Genomic DNA, 22,051 nt, shown 5'->3' on the forward strand with positions numbered 1-22,051 from the left:
AAGAATCTCGCTGGAAAGGATGTCCAATCATGAATCCCATTGTGACTTGCCATCAGTTTATATGACCAATGTCCGTTCTCTAAATAACAAATTCGATGAATTTAGTTGCACAGTCCAAGAAATGGACATTGATCTGGTGTGCGTCAGTGAGACATGGTTTAAAGACAACACTCCACAGAATGTCTTCAATATTCCTGAGTATGCTCTGTTCTGTAAAAACAGGAAAAACAAACAAGGTGGAGGTGTCTCCTTGTATGCCAAAGTCTGCCTAAATCCTATGCCAGCTCAAGTTACTACACCTGAGGATCTTGAAATATTATGGGTCCAGATACGTCCGCGCAGACTTCCAAGAACTGTTTCATCAGTTTTTGTCGCCACATCATACTTGCCGCCAGATAATGTAAATGATCATCGGTTCGTCCAATCCCTTGTCACTTCACTAGACGTCATCTTCACCCCGGGGGGGGGGGGGGGGCACTCAGTATATAATGCATAGTGGGTATGTGCCGCGGAGGGGACCCCCATTTTTACACTCAAATTTCCGTTCCGAGGCATAGCATTTTTGTCTTATTGAGAAAAAGAACAAAGAAAGCCGCTCCAAAGCATAGCATTTTCTTCTTCTCGAGAAAAAAAGAAGAAAAAATCCGCTCCAGGGCTTCGCATATTTTCCGTTACGCCGTTCCGGTCGCAATTTTGGTGAAAAGCGGCCGCAGCTCGCTGTCTGACCATCGCCTCTGCGCTAGCGCGCCCGGCAGTCGTGCCGCAGCCCAGCTGCATGCACGTTCCATAGGGATGCATACGCACTCGCACGCAGGCGACCCGTCCCAAGGACCCCCGTTTTCACAAACATCTGTAGTTCCGAAGCCCGTTCCGAGGACCCTCCTTTTTACAATTAAGCCCGCTCCAAGGCCCCCGTTTTTTGTCTCGCCCGCGGCACACCCCCACCACTTTTTTGGTCGAGTGCCCCCCCCCCCCGGGATCTTCACTGACCACCCAGGGGCCGGTATTATCATTGCAGGAGACTTCAATCGTCTTAATATAGCCCCACTTCTTAATGCACATAAGCTTAAACAAGTGGTCAATCTCCCTACTCGCAATGATGTGACATTAGATAAGATTTTGACAAATCTAGGTGCTTTCTACAAGCCTGTAGACCTCGTATCGCCTGTCGGACTAAGTGATCATAATGGGATAACATGGAGACCCAAGCAACGACAGCTTCAGAAAAACAAAGTCATCCGTAAATTTGTCCGACCAATGCGAGAATCGAGCATCCGAAATTTTGGTGATTGGATAACTCACAAGGATTGGACCAATGTCTACTCGTTATCTTCTGTCGAGGCAAAGTGTGAGGCATTTTATTCGGACCTTAATTCCGCCATTGAATTGCATTTTCCCATGAAATCTGTGAAAATGCATATCTCTGACAAGCCATGGATTACAGTGAGAGTGAAAGCGTTGATTAAACAGCGACAAACTGCTTTCTATGAGAACTCCCCTACTTGGCCAGTGCTGCGAAATAAGGTCCAACAAGCAATTAAGAGAGCAAAGAAGTCATTTTACCGCGACCGTGTCCAAAATCTGAAGAGAGAGAATCCAAGATCATGGTACCAGTATATAAAGATAATGACTTCTAATGCTAATCAGGAACTGTCTCTCTCTGTTCCCGATGTAGATCCAAATGATCTGGAAGCAATAGCAAATGCAATCAACACTCATTTTGTGAATATTTCTGAAGCTTCTCGCCTACTTGACCCAGTCCATCTGCCTGCATTTAGACCCTTCATGCCGAGCACTATTCCTTCTGTTCAGCCATGGACAGTTTACAGGGAATTGCTTAAAGACCCTGACTGGTGTAAAAACAGTCATATATCAAAATAAAGGTAATGATTCATACAATACAAATATACCAAAAATATTACATATATCTCCTTCCATTTCGGACAAATATTAAATAAAAATCAAAGAAACTGCTCCTCCAAAGTACGCTTCGATTGAGCACCCCCACGTCGCCTGGAAATGATGACGTCACGTTGTGTCAGGAGGGTTGTGATTCCATAGGTTTGTGTACAAAAGCATTGGGTATTTTCTTCCATTTCCATGTTATGAATCCATTTTTTTTTTCGTTTTCAGATGAAAATGGCACTCAAAATTATTCACTGTTCAAATTGTTGTAAACCTACAACTATTCACTACCTTTTTTGTGATTTTTTTGTTTGGCTCTTATTGGGCCTAAATTGCTATGTCAGGAAAAGTTGTTATACATAATCTAAATGCAGATAGAATTGAAATCTGCGCCAAATAAGCAGGAAATAAAATATGGCAAAAACTAGTTCAAAACTGTAGATTTCATAAATTCAAGCTTGTGGGTAAAAATATATGTGATATCCCTCTGTGATAGAAGTGAAGAGAATGAAATGCGTTATCTGGAAAGCAAAAAATCACCCAGTTTTTCTGTGTACAAACCTATGGAATCACGATGCTTCTTACACAACGTGACGTCACGGTCTCGAGGCAGGTGAAAAGCACAATAAAGCCTATATTCTAAGCGGGGTTCGAAGCCCGATAATTGGAATATTCACAAGCAAAATACTCAGCTGGGAAGCGGTGAAAATGCATAAAGCATACCTTGCTGTATTTAGTAGCTTATAAGCTTTCGATTGGTATATAATTTATCAATTTCATTTTCGTGTCCGGTCTGGATCTTTAAGACTAAAGTCGGAAAGAGCGGAGGGCCGGATGGCATTTCTTCTCGACTGATCCGTGAGTATGCCCTAGAGCTGCATGAGTACGCCCTTGTGCCACATCATGAATGTTTCATTCCAGCAAGGGGTAGTGCCAAGCACCTGGAAGAAATCAATTATCGTGCCTCTACCAAAGGAATCACCACCATCGATAGACAAGTTACGTCCCATCGCTCTTACCGATCATTTTGCCAGGCTTCTTGAATTGTTTGTATACCCAGGACCAAAATCCAATTGAAACCAGTTGGATTTCCAACTGGTTTCAATTGGTTTCAATTGGTTTCAACTGGTTTCAATTGGTTTTAACTGGAATATAACAATTTCCAGTTGAAACCAATTGAAACCAGTTGGGCAACTGGAAATCCTAACTGGAACCCGTTGGGCAACTGGAAATCCTAACTGGAACCAGTTGGGTAACTGGAAATGACTTCCAACTGGAAATGATTTCTAACTGGAACCAGTTGGGTAACTGGAAATCCTAACTGGAACCAGTTGGGTAACTGGAAATCCTAACTGGAACCAGTTGGGTAACTGGAAATGACTTCCAACTGGAAATGATTTCTAACTGGAACCAGTTGGGTAACTGGAAATCCTAACTGTAACCAGTTGGGTAACTGGAAATGACTTCCAACTGGAAATGATTTCTAACTGGAACCAGTTGGGTAACTGGAAATGACTTCCAACTGGAAATAATTTCTAACTGGAACCAGTTGGGTAACTGGAAATCCTAACTGGAACCAGTTGGGTAACTGGAAATCCTAACTGGAACCAGTTGGGTAACTGGAAATCCTAACTGGAACCAGTTGGGTAACTGGAAATCCTAACTGGATCCAGTTGGGTAACTGGAAATGACTTCCAATTGGTTTCCAATTGGAAATTTTCCAGTTACCCAACTGGTTCCAATTGAAACCAGTTAATTTGCATATTATATGCCAGTGTGCACAGATTAATGTTTTATGTGATTCATCATCATTTAAAATGTATCTATTTAATTCTTTTCTATTTCAAGTACCATACTTGTTTCAGATAAGTGTTTAGAATACTTAGCAGTGAAAACCATGTTCATAAATGTTATAGATTATAATTAAAACAGATTATAAGATAATTAGTACACCACTAACTGTTACCAAATTACATCAAATACAAATACATATATTTGAAGATCTTTCATGTATATATATACATTATAAAAGTCTATTTATCAATGCCCTTTACATTGGTATTATAGACATATAGCACTGCTTCTTTGTTGGCATAGTTAGTGCAAAATCTAATTAATTTGTAACTAATTAAGTCATTCCAACTGGAAGTTCCAATTGGATCCAGTTGGAAACCAATTAGTTTCAACTGGTTCCAGTTGAAACCAGTTGCCTCCAATTGGTTTCAACTGGAACCAGTTGAAACCAGTTACCTCCAATTTGATTCAACTGGTTTTAAAAGGGAAATTGGAACAACTGGAACCAATTGAAACCAGTTGCCAACTGGTTGCTTAATTGGTTTCAACTGGAACTGAAACCAATTGCCAACTGGTTCCAGTTGCCCAATTGGTTTTAAACTGGAACCAGTTGGCAACTTGTTTCAATTGGTTCCAGTTGTTCCAATTTCCCTATTGAAACCAGTTGGCCAACTGGTTTCAATTGGTTTTGCTCTAATTGGTTTCAACTGGATTTTGGTCCTGGGTACAGGTGGCTTATAGCAGATATTGGCAAAAATATTGATCCTCAGCAATTTGGCAATAGACATGGTATGTCTACGAGTCATTACCTTATTAGTCTCGTAGATTACCTGCAGGCATGTGCTGATAAGCCTAATACTGTCACCACCATCATACTAACAGACTTCTCGAAGGCGTTTGACCTAGTAGATCACAATGTTGCACTAAATAAGTTGTATGCTATGGGAGCAAGACCGTCTCTCATCCAGTGGTTGGCATCATTCCTTGCGAATCGAACTCAACAAGTGCGCTATCGGGGTAAACTTTCTTCGACGCTTACTACGTACCAGGGCAGGGGTACCTCAGGGCACACGCCTCGGCCCCTTGATATTCCTAGGTGTTGTTAATGAAGCCCTCAGGTCTTCTCAGATTCAGAGATGGAAGTATATACGTAGACGATTTGACTCTAGCTTGCTCAATGCCGTCGATTGGATACTGCTGACACGCTGGAAACTGTCCTATCAGAATTTGAGCAGTGGTGTGTGGACTCTTGCATGCGACTAAATCCTCTCAAATGTAAGACACTAAGGGTCGCGTTCACTCGCCAGCAATTACCACCACCGCAGATTCATCTCTCAAACCAATTGATCCCTTACTGTGACCAGGTGAAGCTTCTTGGGGTCATTATAAAAAATGATCTAAAGTGGGTTGAGCATGTGAATTATATAACTTCCAAGGCTTCTCGGAAGTTGTATCTGATACGGATGCTCAAACGTTTTGGGATGCCATATTATCTGACCTCAAAACTGTGTTCACCTCGTACATCCGCCCAATTTTGGAATACTGCTGCGTGGTATGGCATTCGTCATTGACCCAGCAACAAATTACAGCAATTGAATCTATCCAAAAGAGAGCGCTGAGATTGATGCTAGGTAAGGAGTATGAATCATATGAACTATCTATGAAGCGTTGCACCTTGGTCACTCTAAGGGACCGTATAGAGATGAATTGTGTCAAAAGTTTGCCTTACAACTGTTCAAGAACTATCGTGATTGGCTACCACCTGCAAGGCTATCACACCGAGAATTCCGAAACAGTCACAGACTCGCAGAAATTAGATGTCGGACGGAAAGTAAAGGTATCGCAAAAGTGCGTTACCATACCTTGTCCGCTTGTTGAACTCTAAACTGTATAGATCTGTCTCAACACAAATTACCAGTCGGCTGCTTCTGCATGGCTCGCTATTGCATTGTGGGGCGGAGAGCAGTAGATTCGGTGGACCCCTGGTGGACTGATCGAGTCTGTTGTTTTCTGTTTTGTGGTGTAGTGGTGAGTTAGTAGTGGCTGACTGGTGGTGTGTATTTTGTTCTTAAATTATTTTTTACACTTTTAATTACCATGACAATCATTGTATCCATTATTTACTGTACATGCATATTATTGAAAATGTTTCTTATTAGTTTACAGTCTCATTAATTTAGCATAATTGTTTGGTAATTTGTTTTTGATTTCTCTCGATTTATTTCCCTTACTTTTTTTAAGTTACTCTCACATTAGACAGTAATTTTTGTTGCTCTTTTCTCATTTTCAATTGTCAATACTGAATCTACTTAAAGTCATTACAACAAATTTCCTTTTAATTCTCTAAACCCATATTACATCACAATCATTTTATATTTAGGAGTGAATTAATTTTCCATCATATGTACTTTTTCAAAGCTTTCCAAAACTAAGATCACTTTTTCATAATAATCATGATTATACCGTAATTGATTTTGAAATTTCTTGATTCTTTTGTAACATTGCTTTTTTGTTGATTTTATGTGTATTTTTATGCTTTTTGTAAAACATTTGTCAATTCAGCTTAACAAGCTGCGATCTTGTGTTTTAATAAATCTTGAATCTTGAATCTTAAATATTTACTCATGTTTAGAAGATATATCTCTGATTAATGGAAACCTTCAAGTTTCAATAGGCAAACTATAAGTGTACAGGCTATTCATTCCCAGATTTTTACAAAATATGAGAACTTTGGTGAACATCATGTAAGATGATGCAAAAGTTCAGATTATAAGCTTTCTATTCATACCAAATAAATGGGTGAAAACAAACAAGCTACTTATAACCCCTTTGTCAAAGAATATGTACAGGCCCAATACTCTAAGCCTAGGCTATTTTTTTTTTCAATGGCAAGGCAGGAAGTGCAGCTTAGGGAGCTTAGCTTTTGTGATTTATAGCATTGTTTCTTGCTCTTATTGTGACCCCCTGATAGAAATGTAATGAAAAATCAATATGCCTTATTGGGTATACACATGTGGTAATGATAATGTATTGCAATGCTGTAGATTCAATTCAATTCAATTCAATTCATTTATTCTTTTCCTTAAAAAAAAAAAAAAAATATGTACATTTGAAATACACATGTATATACAAAAATAGATCAAATACATAAGCATAGTAAATTAATATTGTAAGTAATAGAAATAAATGGAAAATGGAACACCTGTAGAAAGCTTTTTTTTAAAAGCTTGTAAATGGCAGGAGTCCAAAAGTTAACAAAATACAAATATAATAATGATAACAATATTAGATGGCGCATGTATTTGAATTCAACGTCTTGCCCCCCTATCCCCACCTGCCCCCTGTCCCCATCCCCCCTGCCCCCTGCCCCACCCCCCTACCCCCATCTCTCTCTCAGGTAGAATTCAAAATTAATATAGGTTAAAATCTAAATTGAAATAAAATTAATATGACAACAAATAAACTTTAAGATTTTTTTTGAAAGTATTCAAAAAGACATTCTCCGTAATCGAAGTTGGTAATGAGTTCCATACTGTGGGCCCTGTATATCTAACTGTTTTTTGCATATACTGCTTATCAATATTCCAGATATGTAATTTTTTACTATTTCGAGTGTTATATTTGTGAATCATAGAATTAGTTTCAAACATATTGGCAAGAGGAGGCAAAACGGTTCCTTTGATACACTTGAATACAAAAATGGCAATTTGATAAGTGTTCAATTTATAAATATCTAATGTGTTTAACTGTTTGAATAGAGGTTTAGAATGAGCTAAATAATGCGAGTTTGTACAAATACGCAAGCAACGCTTTTGCAGTAAAAACAATGGTTTCAACTTTGAAGGGGTTGAATTTGCCCAAACGATATTACCATAGGACAAATAAGATACAATTAGTGAATTATAAATAGTAAATAATATATTCAGTGGTAAATAGTGTTTAAGTTTTGAAAGTAATCCTGTAGTTTTGCTGATTTTTGAAGAGATCATTGTAATATGAGGCTTCCATGAGAGATTCTCATCTAATAGTATACCTAGGAATTGTATGTTAGATACTCTTTCAATAAGAGTTTCATCTATATATAATGGGGGTACTTCATATATTACTTGCTTTCTATTACTCTGTATTGTTTTGAAAAGAATACATTTTGTTTTTGCTAAATTTAGTGATAATTTGTTAACTTTAAGCCACAATGATACTTTTTTGATTTGTTCATTAAACTGATTAACTAATAAATGTATATTGTTATTACTCATAAACAATGAAGTGTCATCAGCAAACTGTATAAACTTTAAGAAAGGGGCAGAGTTACAAATATCATTTATGTATAAGAGAAATAATAGGGGGCCCAAATTTGATCCTTGCGGAATTCCGCATTCCATCAGCAATTTTATTGTGAAGAAGTACACCCATTATATTCTGTAAACTGATATCTATTAGAAAAATAACTTTTGATCCATTTCAATGCTATCCCTCTTACACCATAATTAGCCATTTTCTCAAAAAGTATAGAAAAATTTATAGTATCAAAGGCCTTATGGTTATGGACACCGTTAAGACGCACTGGCTGAATATATATAATGTATTTGATTTTTCCCTTTTTAAAGGTATACTGTGGTATAGTTTTTTATTTTTTTAATTTTCATTCTTCGCTCATCCCCCTCCTATATTACACATTGTCCACTTTTCCTCAAATTCTTTACCCCGTGATTTTGCGCTAATCTTTGGCTTTTCCTTTGTAGTCTGATTTTTCTTTAGTGTCCGATCTCCTTACGAACTTCATAATTACTTTAAGGAACCTGCAGACATTACAAGCTCTGCTTTTTATGCAGGTTCCTTCATATTTCACTTTATTTGCTGCCATTATCTTTGTATTTTCTATGTAATCAAATGTATTTCTTGTATTATGTTAGTTTGTTATCTTGTGAAGTATGAGAATAAATTCAATTCAATTCAATTCAATTACTCAGGTCCATAAAAACACCAAAAATAAACTGGTTTGAATAAAAAGCATTAACAATTCTATCATGAACAGATATCAAAGCAGAATCTGTAGAAATATTTCTTCTAAATCCATACTGATCATTATGTAATACATTATGTTTTGCTAAAAAATCATATAGCCTATTGTAAAATATTTTCTCAACAATCTTTGAAAAGCAAGAAAGGAGTGATATAGGGCGATAATTACCGATTATTTCTTTATCCCCCTTTTTAAATATTGGAATAATTTTTGATACTTTTAATTGCGAAGGTACTATCCCTGCGTTAAATGAAAGATTAACTATATAATAATAATAATAATAATAGACAGTTCTTGTATAGCGCATAACACATTATAAATAACGTCTCTATGCGCTTCCAAAGGACTTGGATATTATTACCCTGGCTTTAGCCCCGCAGCCTTTTACAGCGCTGGGGCATTTCTAGGAATAAATTCCTGCCAGGTACCCATTCACCTCACCTGGGTTGAGTGCAGCACAATGTGGATAAATTTCTTGCTGAAGGAAACTACGCCATGGCTGGGATTTGAACCCACGACCCTCTGTTTCAAAGTCCGGAGACTAATCCACTGGGCCACAACGCTCCAGAGTTATATGAGTTAGGGGTTTTGCTATTGCATATCTAACATACTTAACAACGTCGGGACTAATGTCATCCCATCCACAAGACTTACCATTCTTAAATGAACCAATTATTTTGATAATTTCATCCTCATTAGTAGGTTTCAAGAATAAACAGTCTTTAAGGGGAGGACTCAAAAAAGAAGAAAAATAGTTATCACTGTAATTACTATTTTTAATTGAAGATGCTAATTTTGGTCCAATGTTATTGAAATATTTATTAAAAGTGTTAGATATTACCTCAGGATCGCTTAAAGTGTTTCCTTCATGTTTAAAATGTTGTGGTAAAATATACTTTTGTTTATGAATTACATCATTTATCAATTGCCATGTTTGCTTAAGATTAGTTCTACAATCATTAAATTTTTGATAAAAATACACCTTCTTTGCTTTTCTAAGTTCTGATGAAATATTGTTTCGAATTGCCTTATATTTCTTTTCATTTTCTTTTACAGGGTAGCAACGAAACTTTTTATACAGTTTATTTTTCAGTTTGATTTTTTTTAGCAAGTCAGATGTTACCCATGGTTTCTTTATTTCATTTTTCTTAATAAGTAAAAATGATTCATTGTAATGTGTTTGAAATTTAGAAAAAAAGAGATTGTATGCGTTATTAGGACATTTGCTTTCATAAACATCTAGCCATTGTTCACAACATAGTTTGCGAAAGAATGATTTCTTTGTCTTGTCGTTGATTACCCGTGTTTTCTTTTCTATCTCACTTTTCTGATACATTGGCATGTTGCTTAGTATGACGAAGACCGGTAGGTGATCTGAAACATCAGAGTAAATGATGCCACTTTTCAAATCTGAAGTGTATGAATTAATAAAAATATTGTCGATTAATGACACAGAAGTTTTTGTAATTCTTGTCGGTTTACTTATCATAGGCCTTAAACCATTTGAATATATATTATTTAAAAAAGTATTTACCCTAGTATCAATAGAAGACTTTAATAGGTTCAGATTAAAGTCACCTAATACATATACATTTTTGTTTTCTTTTGCCAGAGACTGTAGAATATTATCCAAATTATCATTGAATTCTAATATATTTAAATTTGGTGGCCTATAGACAAGTAATATCAAAATATTTTTCCCACGTGGGACTTGAATTTCGAGAGCAAAACATTCTTGACAATTCGTTATCAGACTTAGATCATTCCGTATTGAATATGTAACAGTAGTTGAGATAAGAAAAGCTAAACCGCCTCCTCTACTTGATTTTCGATCTAAATGAATAAATTCATAATCTTGAATGTGAAATATAGGGAGGGAATTATCCGAAATCCAGGTTTCCGTAAGCCCAACCACTGAAAACGGATAATCTAAGGAATGAATTAATTGTTCTATATTAGATGAGTTCTTATTTAGGCTTCGACAATTTATATGCAACAAACCAAAGTCAAATTTATCATTTTTTCCTCTATATTTACAACAAAAATCTTCTGGAATAATATATTGACAATCTTGAAGCAACGGAGTGAAATTCCTGTCCGGATCAAGACCAATGACATCATCATCCTCATCATTAGTTATGTCATTAAGAGTCTGTGTAACTTGTGTAATCAAATTTGTGTCATCATGTTCAACAGAATCAAGAACATTTTCAATAAATTCTATGTTGTCAGAAATGTGATTAAATGGGAAAATATTACATAGACATTCATAGCATATCCAATCAGTTGGGTATCTTTGATATGCATTTGATACCAATCCACAATTATCTGCGTGATATTTCAAACGGTTAGTGCATTGTATACTGTTACCATCTATACAGTCACAAGTACATTCACTGAACGTTAAATTGTTGATCATTTACATACTGATCAAAGTGAATTATTATCATGAAAGTACCAATCCCAATGGAACCTGTATGGCTACATGTAAATAGAATAAGAACTAATGGAAATGCAGTGAGCATTTTGGGCGAGAAACATCTAAAAATGGTAATAAAACCATATATAACCAAGTCTAGTAATAAAAAAGTGCACATTTTGAGAGAGAACCAACAACCATAAAACAATGGAGATAAAAACAAGAATAAGGCAGTCGAAAGGCAGTACTTAGCTTATAAGCACTACTACTACTACAGACTATTTACAAGTGAACAGGAATATGAAGCTGTTCTTCAGTCTTATGATCTTATTCAGAGCCTGGAGCCTTAAAGGCTTTTACACAAGTTGTTGAGTTGAATTAATGAAGTTATAAGTTTTTTTACTGGCTCACTTCCGTTCGTCTTCACAGTGGCAAAAATTCTTCCGTCATAAGACCATGCGTTTTCAACCATTGGATTTTTTCTCGCGGCCATTAGAAGTTTGAACTTTTCATTGACTAAGTCTTCTGCTATAGATGAATAGACTGTTTGACACCTCTCCCCTGTGACTCTGACATGTATTTGCAAAGTAGTTTGTAGACTCAATAAAAATAATTTGGATTGAATAAACTGTTAGTTCTTCAAACTTTTTTTTTTTTGGGGGGGGGGGGGCTCATATAGGCCATACCATTTTGTTATGCCATTATATATAATATATATAGGAATAAATAAATTCTGATTATTATATAATATATAGTCTTGATTTGTATTGGTTCTTTCAGAAATTTCATTTCCATCAAAATAAATTTAGAGATACATGTACTACAGAAAGTGTTAATGGAAGCGTGAATGACAGAGCGAGGAAAAAAAAGAAAAACTGGATGATCTAAACACTCAAGAAGAAAGGAATATTTGAAAATGTACTTGAAATGAACTACATATCGGTTTAGTACATTGTAATTGTTTCCGAATAGATTACTTTTCCTCATTTCACTCACCTTGATTCTCACTTTTACATGTTCATGCATAACTTCATCCAAACTACATTATTTCATAAGAAATCATTATTATAAAATCATGTTTATTTGATCTATTAGTTATAATTGTATAATTAGTTATAATTGTATTATTTTTTCAGAAAATTCATTTCCCCCCCAGAAGGAAAAACCAGTAAGACCAGTAAGAATTTTTACTGCTTTCCAGTAGAATTTTACTGGTTCCCAGTATATTTTTACTGGGCCAGTTGATTTATAACTGGACCAGTAAAAATCAACTGGAGACCAGTTCCAACAATTGCATAATTAGTTATAATTGTATTATTTTTTCAGAAAATTCATTTCCCGCGCCAGCCAAAATAAAACTTAGGGATAAAGCAGAAAGTCTGGATGGAAGAGTGAACGACAAATCAATGGTGTGTGTGTGTACACACAATACAATATAAATCAATGTAATCGGATTGTCGTGAGATTTGTGCCGATCGGCGTATAATATAAGTATATTATACTTGGCGAAGCAGCAAATGTGCCAATCGGCGAACTTGGCGGACAAAGAGTTAAAAGGCATCAGCTCCTTACTGCAAGGACGTCAAGTTGACATCATTCGCGGCTTCGAGCATGTGACTCTGGTGCAGAAGAAGCTTCAGAAGGTATACGAAGAAGAGTATACAGTTGTTACTATTTCACATGGCAGAGTTGAAGATTGTATTAAAGATCTATTCACGTTGAGATAAAAGTGTAAAAAAGTTAAATGAATTAAAAATTTGACCACTCACATAAATATATCCTATATGTCGCATTTTATAAAGATGTCAATCAGCTATTACTTGTCTAATCAGCTATTACTCTCACCTCTCTTTTATTTTATTCAACTATAATTGCAATTTTCTCAATTTGACAAAAAAAAGACTGACCGGTAAATGATTTTGTATTTTAAAAAAATAATTTTCTTTTGCAGATAAGATCAGAGGTACTGGACGAGAAGCATCTGGACATGTACAATGCTGCTTGCCAAGTAGCAGAGCAGGTGAATGTTTCTCCATCTCGCCTAAGGACCTGCAGCCCGGGGGGGGGGGGGGCACTCAGTATATAATGCATAGTGGGTAAGTGCCGCGGAGGGGACCCCCATTTTTATACTCAAATTTCCGTTCCAAGGCATAGCATTTTTGTCTTATTGAGAAAAAGAACAAAGAAAGCCACTCCAAATCATAGCATTTTCTTCTTATCGAGAAAAAAAGAAGAAAGAAATCCGCTCCAAAGTTTCGCATATTTTCTGTTACGGCGTTCCGGCCGTATTGATCTGCTACAATGAGCCACAGTTTTGGTGAAAAGCGGCCACAGAGCGCTGTCCGACCATCGCATCTGCGCTAGCGCACCCGGCGCCCGTGCCGCCGGGCTATAGCTGCATGCACTTATGCCCGTTGCGTTCCATAGGAATGAATACGCAATCACACGCAGGCGACCCGTTCCAAGGACCCCCGTTTTCACAAACATTTGTCGTTCCGAAGCCCGTTCCGAGGACCCTCCTTTTTACAATAAGCCCGCTCCAATGCCCCCGTTTTTTGTCTCGCCCGCGGCACATACCCACTACTTTTTTGGTCGAGTGCCCCCCCCCCCCCGGCCCCCCGGGCCTGCAGCCAGCAGATTCTCCGAGCGAATCCTGACATTATATAGTGAGGGAGAAGACACCATCAGTGCATACTGCGAGTTACAATCACAGTACCAATCCTGGACCATCTCCTCGCAGAGTTTGCATCGAGGTCCCGGGGGGGCCACTTCCATTCACGAGTGGATACCATGCGCGACCATGGGGTCTCGAAAAGCACCCTAAACACGTAATTTCCATATTCTGAAAATGCGCCCCTTAACAAGTATTGGCGTGTGAAACCCTACCCTTAACAAGTATTGGTAACAAAACGATACTCTTGGCAAATGTTCCCTGAAATGAACCCCTAAACAAGTACAGGAATGTTTTATTGTTACGGGTCCTTCGGTCGTCGGCTTTACCTTATTTGGTTTAGTACGACCCCACCTTCTACACCTCGCGCAAATCGGACTCTAAACACGAAGTGTTGGAGCAAAAAGGACATCCTTTATAAAACATTTTAATTTTGTTTTATCATCCCCGCGAATTCGACCCTAAACACGTAACTTTCCTAGCGAAATAGATACCCTTTTTTCATTATTTTTGTGTTTTTGACACCCTTATCACGTTACGTACGTAACGTGCCCTATCGTGAAAAAGACATCCTTTTTACGTGTTTTTTTGGTCGCGCATGGTATCCACTCGTCAATGTAAGTGGCCCCCCCGGGATCGAGGTAGGCCTATAAAAATAGTGTAGATGCGTGATTAAAAAATAATAATTAACACGTCTATTTCATTTGATTTAGTTTAAAAATTCAAAAATTCCACCAACTATTTAAAGGGATAAGCAAAAGGGATCCCACATAGAGAAATGGAAAATAAAAATATAATAGGATTTATTGTAAATTGAATTAAATCAAAGTACTACCAACACAATTATGTTATGTATTGTATCATTTCTGGCTTGTGATGGTATGCATCAGCCTGTCCAATTCATCATCAATTAATCTGTTCATTTTAGATTCAGCGTACTGAAGCAGAAGGCCCTCAATGGATTTCAGATATTGCCGTCCGTAGCTGCCAAAACTCACTTCTGTAGAGGCATTTGAATTCTTCCACGACGACATCCCATGCGCCGCCGCAAGTCTTCCTCAAGAGCTCGAGCTTTGGCAGGTATGTATAACATGAAACATCATATAGTACGTAGCAGAAACTGTTAGTTCAGTATCTGAACAACAGTAACGTAGTCGTGACTTGTCTCTTGGACGATTTTCTCTGTTTCACCCAGAATACCCGCGACGTGACAGATACAATAAAATATATGTAATCACTGTTCTGTTTATCAAAAATCATGTCATTGAGCAATATTAGCAACTTCCGCAAAACTCGTTTCAAACCTTGTGTCACCGGTGAGATACCCTGAAACAGCAGCAAAATATATATTTCGTTTTCAATCAAGGAATGAATATGATATCATCAGGACTCTGGTAAATCCCATGTGATGGAAAATATTTGTTTCCATGCAACAATTACAGAGAATGAGAGAGAGAGAGGATTTTTTTTTTTTTTTTTTTTTTTAATAAAAAAGTATTACTGCTAAATTTTGCCCATCAAATTGCCATCTTTCTTTTTTCGTTGATGAAGTGTAATGCAAAATCATTGCATCTGAACAGCTTTGCTTTGTAGTTAATCAACGATATGACTTTATATTCTAAATAATTTAACTTTTCATTTTCATTTTAGATGTACTGGTCCCAAAGAACAGAAGACGAACGACCCATGTCAGCTATCGATGCCCTGCGAGCATGCGATAAAGCGAGATTCCCTAATGTATGCACAATACTTCATATTATTATTATGACAATTTTTCCAGTCACCAGCGCTGAGGCAGAACGTTCTTTCAGCGCCATCAAGAGATTAAAAACGCGCATGAGATCGACGATGACAGAGGTGAGACTGAATGGGCTGGCAATGATGTTGCTACATAGAGACCTTGAAGTCGACATTGACAAAATTGTCAAGGATTTCGCCACTTCCCATCCTCGAAAGATGAGGCTTTCCTGTGTCATTGATGATCCTAACGATGTATAACAAGACTGAAACGCGTAACGTATAACCAGTGGATATTTGATTGTTTTTAAGTCTAAATTTCATGAATTACTACTAGATCCATAAACTATTTTATTTATGTCGACATTTCAAAAAATTAATTTTGGTAAGATTTCGATGTTGATTCTCCCAACATTTTCTAAGTTCATTGACCCAGGCGGCCAGGCCTGCATTGACCCTAAATTACCTTTGACCTTGGTCATGTTACCTTAAACAAACGTAGTCAGGATATTACGATATACTTTATTACCCTTGTTTCCAAGTTTCATGAACTATGACATTTCAAAAACTTAACTTTGGTTAAGATTTCAGTGTTGACGCCGTCCCCATCGTCTCTCTGCTATATGTACCCACTGGGCATTTTACCCGATATTACCCGGGTTGTAACAGGTAATAACGTAGTTATTACCACGGTAACACCAGTGGGTAGTAACGGGGAAATAGTAGACCAATCTTTCCCCGTTATTACCCGGACCCGATATTACTCCATTTACCCAATATTACCCAGTATGATGTAACCGATATTTCCAGCATTTTAATGATATCACCACCTCATATTACTCTGTTTACCCAATATTACCCAATTAATGTCGGCTCATTAAAAAAACAATTAGTGTCATTAGGGTCATTGAAGCACATTTTTACAACTCCATACTCTAAGCCATATCATCTTATCCTATCCTAAAATCCTACATCCTAATCCTAATCCTATCCTACACCTATCCACCAAACCCTGTCATTTACTTCTATATATTGAGCGAGTTTACAACACTTGACAAATTATGGTTAACAATTATTCAACCCTAAAACATTTTTCTAAAATTAATGTCATGATTATGACTTATATGATATATAAACTACACATTTTTCTGAAAATTTTCTGTGTGGAATAATTGCATAAACATAAACACATTAATTATTACAGCTATATTAGCTAAAATTTTGGCCATTTATTGTAGTAATGAATATTCATGAGTAACTAATATTCCCAGCATTTTCCTGATATTACCATCTGATATTACTCCATTTACCCAATATTAATGGGTTCCGCATGGGTTGGAGGTCTCGTTTCCATCTGAGTCCTATATGGGCACCATGTGGGTTCAAGTATATGTTTTCATCTGGGTTCCATGTGGGCCCATATGGGACCCAGATATCCCAGATAAGAACCGTATGTGATCCAGATACTTTGCTGTCTGGGAATGGAAGCGCTTCAACATTACCCATTACCCCTTATCAACCTGTTTGTAACTGGGTAAAATGTTGGTTTCATCAGGGTGATAACAGTAATTTTTTGGACTTTGACAATTTCGCTGGGATTGCTGTAAGATTACTGTTATTACTAAAGTTTGCAATGTTATAACCAATCAAAGTCATTCAACATTACCCTTATTACCCATCGTCACCCTGTTGTAACTCGGTAAATGTCGGTTTCATCAGGGTGATAACAGTAACAGGTATCAACAGGAATTATAATTTCGGTAATAGCATGGTAATAACGGTAATATTTGGTGTTACTCAAATTTCCGGTTGATATTACCGGTCATAACCGGTAAAATTGGTAATCGGTAACAAATTGCCCAGTGGGTAGGCGAGACAAAAATTATGTTCTGTCCTAGCGACTTTTGTAACATGTTTCAGTAGGGGGCACGTAGGCAATTCGTCAATATTTTAATGAGTAATTCGCGAGCTTCACGAGCTGAGCACTCCATAACTTTATTCCTAACAAAAGTCGCTCTTGTTTATTAAAGGCTATAAGAAACAAAATATGAATAAGAGTTGTGAATTCTTCTTGCATGAAGGGAAGCACTCTGCACTTTGACAAATGTATGAGAGGCGTCTGATTTTAACTGTTGTTTTTATATTGCTTGCAACACTTAAACCACTAATCTCAAACGGATTGGAAAATATAATGTTAACAAGTGGAATATAATATTATATATAGGTCCTATGTTTCAATTGGACGGCGAATGTAGTACACGGCCAACAATAATACTTTCGCCGTATAGTGTGAGTATTATTCTTTAATCTGAGCAGATTGAATAACCGATTTTCTTTGACATTTCTGTTAATTTCAAATTACATCTTATACTGACACTGTTTACATTTTGTACTGATACTCTTGATATTTATCAGAACAAATGAGGATTTCTATTTTTAGGTGAATGTTCTCTTGTTATTTCTCTATTGGAAAGCCGTTTGGGTACAAATCGGTCTAATATGGTGTGAGGATGGATGTTTGTGGCTGAGTATTAAGTTAATTTGAGATAATTTAGCTTGTTAATGTCAATGTGTTTAAATTGTCTTGAACTTATAGTCAGCCTTTATTGTGTGTAACTGGTGTTATTTTATGACAACAAATAAAAACAAAAAAAAATCGGTCTAGTATAGTCACTAGTTACTAGTAAACGTTTTGCATGTTCTAGGTGGGTAGACATTCATACCACAACGCATATCATATTCTGAAATAGGATGTGCAGTATACCACCATGTGAACTTAATTGTGTATGGATATATTAATATATATCATTTACAGAAATGTTGAAGTTTACTTGCAATATGTAAAGGAATAAATGAAACTTTCATTGTTATGGTGAAAGTTTCGGATGCATTTTTTTTATTTTTTGACGAATCGTCAAATACTCAAATAACTGAAATAACTCTATGGTTTATATCGTTCCTATATTTTGTTTCATGTAGTAATTCGTAAAAGACAGCTAGATACAGTTGATGATACACCTTTTCGTTTCCAACCTACAGTGGGAAATCACGTTGTAATTGTTTTAAACGAATTCCACTGAAACTATAACGTGGATTTACTCAGGCCTAAACTGCATTGCTATCATTTATATTTATTATTACATCTTGAAATAGTTGATGTATACAAGATACATGGGACCTTGGAATTCATGTTTCAGTATTGTATGAAAGAGAGAGATAAGAACTTATATATCGTCCAAAATGATGCGAACTTAAGAGCATTGTTTTCATATTTATATAGACATTGCCAATAAAGAATATTTTTACAGCATATTTATCTTTAATATCTTATATTTGTTTTATTTACACCGTTTACACGCATTCTGTTTCTTTTGAAAATCTATTTGGAGTATATACAATTTGAGCAAGATTATAAGATACATAACCTTTTGATACTTGATATGATTGTTGCAAGAGCGGAAGGGCCAATGTTTGTTGAATATGATTGACAAGACAACTCACTGTTTTGAATGGATTTCAAGCGAATAACAAAAGATTATATAATATATCCAAACACTTACAGATCTAAGTAGGCAGTGCACTCCCAATTAATAAATGCTGAGTGCTGACTACTGAGTCTACCTCAACTCTATAATAAAAAGCATGTATATCTTTTCAAGAATATATTACCCAAAATAAAACATTAATTTTCTTTCATGCAGAATATGCAATTTAGTTATTGCACAACCAGTGTTCATACGCGGCGATACAGGAGCGTCATCCCCGTAAGATTTTTCAAGCCCTGAAACAAAAAGTAGAAAAGAAAAAAAAATGGGAGTACCCAGAAGAACGAAATATGCCTATACAATGCAAGAGAGGTGTGAAGTGTGAAGTAACTAGACATTACCCATTCGGCAATGGGAGTCAATATTTTGGCACGATTCATTACTTGACTTGAAATTATAGGGCCCCCCTAAGAAATCCTGGATCTGCGCCTGGCTCCCGCTCACATAATTCTAGCAGGGCCTACTCTGATGAGAAGTTAAACGAGATTGAAAGCATCAAATGGTTAAAATAGAAATCGCTCGCGCTTCGCGCTCGCTTTGATTTTTTTAAAGTGATTTTACATCTATTCATGAACACGCATCATTATAAAACCATTATTCAATTGCCTCTTCTTCATGTGGCTATAAAAAATAAGATAATTTAACATGCATTTAAGGCACTTATGATTGCCTGGGGGAGGGAGGGGCCGCCATTTTTCCGAAAAGTACACAGGGGCGCCAAAATCTCCCTACGAAATCCTGCATGGAGGTACATAGCTGTGTTACTCGAGCAAGACGGGGTTATGATCAACAATTCTACATCAAACATGTCAGAACAGATACACATGCAAACTCATTTTTTCCGAGGACTGTCAAAGACTGGAACCATCTCCCCTCTTCTGTTATATCCAAACCATCCTTATGAACCTTTAAGTCAGCACTCCAAAAACCCTACATGACACACCTCCAGTTTAAACACCTTCATGGCGTCTTTTGGAGGATTCCTACCAAGTAGCCTACCAAGAATTTGGGCCCCCCTCCCTACGAAATCCTGCATGGATCCGCGCCTGCGTCTCAACATCCAATAAATCCACGTAAGTAGGTAAATAGCTGTGTTACTTTAGTCTACAAATGTAGACCCACATCTGCAGTGTGTGTATCACAGCTGATTCAACGAGTCTGCATAGCAGACTAGGTCTACTGAGGCTGCAGATGTGAAATGGCTCGCTTCGCTCGCCTTTCAGGCTGGTTTGCTTCGCAAACCAGCAGATCCCACCTCACGAGCCACTCAGAGTCTGCATAGCAGACTAGTGTTACTTAGCGTCATGCGCCACTGCCACTGGCTGCATGATCATGATCAAGCTCGCTGCATAGTTGTTCTGCGCATGTGCACTGCTCCTGCCTGAATTGCGCTTGCGCTTTGTCAGCTTTTTTTACGAACCGGCCATTTTCTTTCTTTGTTCCCCATCGCGCATGTGGTACGGTCTCACTCTCAGTTCGTCATAGGTTTTGGTGTAAATCTTCTTTTCTATCATGGATAACAGCAACAGTTCAGAGGTTAGTGAAAAGGAATACTTTATGTTCATAGATCTAATTTTACTTCGCTCTAATTTAAATGCCCAACTAAGTATTAAGAAGATTGTTAATTTTTACATTCAACATCAACATGTTCAATCTTCGTTCAACTTTCAACTTAAGTTCAAGTTCATGTTCATGTCCTGACCCACCTATGACGGGTACATTACCGCCGCCGTCCACAGGATAACCACTTGCACGGCACTTGCAATGCCTTTCGGGTATATATTTTAAATTAGCAATATATATGAATTTAAAGGAAAATGAAAGGATTATAGATTTATTATCTGGTCATAAACTGATTACATTTCACTGATTAAATAAAATTAAAATGAGGCAGAACGGTTTCCTAATCCTATTTCCCATGATATGCCAAGTCAAGACTCAAATCAAAGACAAAGTTATCAATATTTTGATATTTGAATTGAAAGACCTGTGGAGATCGCCATTTTGCTCATACTCCCTATAATCTATATATATCTCCGTGGGGGGTTGTGACGTCAGCGACGTACAACTCCGTGTCCGACCTCGGCATTTGCCTTTGATTGCTAGCGTAAAAAAATACATATGCCAGAGTGGTCAGAAAGGGGCACAAAATGTAGCTTTTGCCAAATTCCTGATCCGCAGAAGAGGCCAGAAATCTCTTTAAAAAATGAGTGGCTGCACTAAAGGTGGAGAAATACAACAATTCTTCCAAATTCACGAGGAATGATGTTCGTAGCGAGCATTTTACCTATTTGTAGGGTCTCTGGAGAAAAAAATTATTTTTCTTATTTCAAGAAAATATCAAATTTTCTTTGTGAATTTGAAGAGAAATGACCTTCAGCAGTAGAGGCGCACGGCCAATATGGGAGACTCTCTCCAATAGGGGAGACAATCTCCCACATTGGAGACTTGCTTTGCAAAAGGACAAAAGAAACAACACCAACAAAAGCATGATTTTTTTCCATCCAAAATTTTGTCTCACTGAGGTCAGAAGCCCATTTGTTTTGTGTGTGATTGACAACAAAAATCCTTATCAAAACAAAAGTAGACGGTGAATATTTAAAGTAGACGGTGAAAAAGGGTAATTTTTCATGAGGAATCTGCTTATCACATTTTTATTTGCCGCCAAGGTAATCCTTTTGCAGCAAATGTAAACCAAGGAAATAGGACTCCAAAACTGGAGACTGTCTCTGAAATTGGATACCCAAATTCTTTACAAAAGTCTCTGATATTGGAGATAATCTCCCACATTGGAGACAGTCTCCAATATTGGCCGTGCGCCTCTACTGTTCAGACTGACAGAAATGTAACATTTTTGAAAAAAAATCAAATTATTGGCTGCAAAAAAGAAGAATGAAATTAGGTAAATTTTCAGCATTTCTCTGCCATACCAAGGCTCCACATTAACTTTTTTTGGT

At 37.0% G+C, this 22,051-nt stretch overlaps 1 long non-coding RNA gene across 1 annotated transcript; it reads left to right on the forward strand.

Moving 5' to 3' along the window:
- Positions 1-13,773: 13,773 nt before the first annotated feature.
- On the forward strand, positions 13,774-18,860 carry LOC129256161 (uncharacterized). The gene is made up of 3 exons (XR_010293143.1): positions 13,774-13,894; positions 14,741-14,892; positions 15,463-18,860. It is a non-coding gene; the product is annotated as an uncharacterized LOC129256161 (long non-coding RNA).
- Positions 18,861-22,051: the final 3,191 nt, after the last annotated feature.

This window comes from Lytechinus pictus, chromosome 3 (genome assembly GCF_037042905.1).
Source record: "Lytechinus pictus isolate F3 Inbred chromosome 3, Lp3.0, whole genome shotgun sequence".
Taxonomy (NCBI): domain Eukaryota; kingdom Metazoa; phylum Echinodermata; class Echinoidea; order Temnopleuroida; family Toxopneustidae; genus Lytechinus; species Lytechinus pictus.